The sequence below is a fragment of the Narcine bancroftii genome, chromosome 2 (assembly GCF_036971445.1).
Source record: "Narcine bancroftii isolate sNarBan1 chromosome 2, sNarBan1.hap1, whole genome shotgun sequence".
Classification (NCBI taxonomy): Eukaryota; Metazoa; Chordata; class Chondrichthyes; order Torpediniformes; family Narcinidae; genus Narcine; species Narcine bancroftii.
In genome coordinates this window covers 44,267,739-44,271,585 of record NC_091470.1, presented here as the reverse complement: position 1 = coordinate 44,271,585, position 3,847 = coordinate 44,267,739, and positions in this window count along the sequence as shown.

Here is a 3,847-nt window from a genome sequence, read left to right as displayed (position 1 = left end):
TAGTGTAGAGAGTGGAGAGGACCAAGTTCCTTGGAGTTCACTTAACTCCTAACCTATCATGGATGCACAACATCACTTCACTTGTCTGGAAACCGCAACAACGACTTCACTACCTCAGAGGACTGATACAGGCAAGTCATCTGGCTACCTTTTAGTCAACCTTCTACAGAAGCTCTAGCGAGAGCATCCTGGCCAGCTGCATCACTGAGTGCTGCAGAAAAATGGATCGGAAGTCAATCCACAAGACCATTAGGGTGGCAGAGAGGATCACTGGAGTCTCGCTCCTCCCCATTGATGTGATCTACTGGGATCGTTGTCTGAAGAAAGAACACAAAATCATTAAGGATCCCTTCCACTGTGTATACAGCATCTTTTAGCTGCTCCCATCAGGGAAGAGATACAGGAGTATCAGAGCAAACACTGCCAGGTTGAGGAACAGCTTCTTCCCATGGGCAGTAAGAATGCTGAATGATCAAAGGAACTGCTTGCACAAACTATTCAAGACTCTCATATTCATGAAACAATACTTGCTTATTTATTTGTATACTATATATGAATACTCGTCCTGCATATGTATCTATTTGTCTGAATGTTGTGTCTAGTTGTGTGTCTGAGTGTTCCATTGGGTTGTACTTATGCAATCAGAGGACAATAAATTTGACTTGTTGTGACTTACCCTGGCATCTGATGCTGACTCAAACTGGATGCAGATACTGATCAATCTACAGACCAATTGTGTGTCTGAACAAAAGACAGTGACATTGTCCATGTACAGGGAGGCCATGACCTGAGTGTTTCCACTGCCTGGCAATGTCTCTCCTCTTATGTTCTCATCCTTTTTTTGAATATTTAATTTTGATTTTCCAAGACTCACCCAAATCCAAAACAACAATACAATTTTCTCAACAATGATATATTACATTCAGAGTCCATTTTTCCCCGGCCCACCCCTCTCCCTAAATCCACAAGGAAAAGATTATGTAAATTAAACAAACATAAAGAATCAAAAATCTATAGTTACAAACACTTAAAGGAACCAAATATAAACCCAAAGTAACATAAAGGAAAATGAAAAAGATATGAAACAAGAGCATATCATTTGTGCCACGACCCCACTTCATTTATCTCAATCGTTCCACTCTTTGTATGTTTTTTTTTACCTTTCTTCTATTTAGAAGGGGATGTAACTATATCTGCATACCTATGTGTTTCAGATGAGGCTGCCATATCCTAACGAATGTGTCATATTTTCTCCTTAAATTATACGTGATTTTCTCCAGAGGACTACAACTCTGTATCTCCATATTCTGTCGTGTAATGTTTAGTTGGGAGTCGAAATTCCACTGACTGCTATACACTTCCTGGCTACCGGCAAGGGGACTTTCATAAACTGAATTTGGTATCTGGACAGTTTAAAACACATGTCCATTATGTTTCCCAGAAGGTACAATTCCATATCTTGTGGAAAATCCACCTTTGTAATTTTTTTCAGAATGTCCCCCACGTCCTCCCAGAAGGATCTCACCTTTGTAAGCAGCCAGATTGAGTGGATAAAGGTTCCAAACTCCATACCACATCTGAAGCACATTTCTGAAATTTCTGTTTTTTACATTTGTGTAGTTTTTGTGGAGTGAGGTACAATTGATTCAGAAAATTCTTTTGCACCAATCTGTACCTGGCATTAATAACTGCTGTCATACTGTCCAGCTCCGCTCATGGATTGTTGTGCCCAAGTCTGTCTCCCACCTTTCCTGTGTAAGCTTGGTTTTGCGCACTCACTTTGGAATAGGAGATACATCATAGTGATGAACTTACTTGTATTCCCATTTGGAATTAGGATCTCCATGTGACTACAGACAGGTAGGGCCATAGTTGGTCCCAAATTATCCCATAAAAAGATCTTAGCTGGAGATAGTAGACAAATTTTATTGGACAAATCACATTTATTTCTTAGTTGTTCAAATGGCATAAGCTGGCCTTCCCCTTCCAGCACCAGGTGTCCAGGATTTTATTATCCAGAGTCATGGGTATTAATTTATTCTGGGTCAAGGGTGGTTTAGGAGCTATCCCCACCTTTATTCCAATGCATTGATTTATTTTTTGCTATGTCTGAATTACATGTTTTAATATGGGGTTATCTATATTTTTCGATATCAATTTTGTGTTCCATTTATAAATGAATTCTCCTGCTATCTTTTCTCCTACCATGTGTAGTCCAATTTGTGCCCAGGAGGTAATACCACTTCCCTCAAAGACTGAGGCGGTAAACCTCAACTGGTCTATTGTAGTACTATGGCTCAATTCCGTGTAGTGCACACTTTACCCATGACTCCTCCAATGACCTGGCAGTAGCAACATGGCAGAGTGATGTCTGGGACCTGTACCAAGGGACAGAGAGAAATGTGGCATACATCGATCTTTATACTGTTCTGAGCTGGGCATCTGCCCCATGATGACACTGAGTCATTCAAATGAGCCATTGGTGAGGTTGGTACTAATGGGTGGCTGGAATCCAACCTTGATGGGCAAATAATGTGACTTCCAAATAAGTTCCAGACAGGGAGGTCACGTGATCCTCCACAATCCACATATAACATTCCCTGCTCGGGAGTCACATCAAGTGCCAATTACTACAAACACCAAGAATAACTGATTTTTAAAAATCCACCTATTTCAGGCCTCCCAATTTATAGTCCCAAGTCAATTTTTCCATGGAGATTCTGGACACTTTATCATTTCATAAGACCTTTCTGACACATCCGTTGAGTATCTTAAAGCCCTGGGGCAACAGAATGAGCAAGGACTGAAATAGATATTGTAGTCTTGGCATCACCATTTTAATGAAATTAGCCCTGCCCACCAAAGTGTTGGGCATGGTTTTCCATCTCTCCAAACCCTCCTCAATGTTCCAGAGCAAAGGGAGATAATCAAGTTTATATAAATTGCATAATCCTTAACTACTTTTAATCAAAATAGTTAATGCCCTCTTGTTGCCATTTAAACTGGCTCCCTAGTTGGTACTGTCTGTAATCCCCCTTTGTCAAGGGCATGATTCCATTTTTATACAAATTTATGTTGTACCGGAGATCTTGCCATAATCTTCCAACGATCCCCCCAGTTTGGTCAAATATACAGTACTAGCACATAATCCGCAAATAAATTGATTTTGTGCTCCTCCTGGTCCACTTTGACCCCTTTATTTCTGGATCCTGTCGGATGGCTTCTACCAATGGTTCAATAGCTAATATAAACAATCCTGTAGACTGTGGGCAGCCCTGCCTACTGGATCTGCTCTCATCCTTCCTAATGGATTCTGCAAAGCGCATAACTCCAGACTTGATGGGGAAGCTATTTGTTTCCCAGCTGTGGACTGTTCAAAGGATGTCTGTGTAGAGTAGTTTACCAATTTTGTATTCCTCCTCAAACCCCATTTTAGAGAGCATGTCCATCAGGTACGTGTGCAATATCCAATGGAAGGTCATCTCCTGGTCAAAGCTGTCCTGCACAAGGGCAATGGTTTTGCTGAAAAGCACGAGGCTGTCAGAGATCATCCTGCCCGGCTGAACCATGCAGGTTTGATCTGTGTGGATTACCAGCCCCAGCGCAGAACTTGATTCAATTAGCAATGGCTTTGGACAGGATTTTGTAGTCAACATTTAACAATGATATGGATCTCCGATATCCTCCTTCTCCCACTTCAATTTGAAGATGAGGATATGTAATACGGATTGTGGAGGGTCTTATGACCTCTCCAGTGAGCTTGAGATCAGAAGTAACCTCACCTGCCAATCAAGGGTTAGATCTGGCCACCTGGGAGGCTGATGTGTGATTGGTTCTTGCAGGTGAT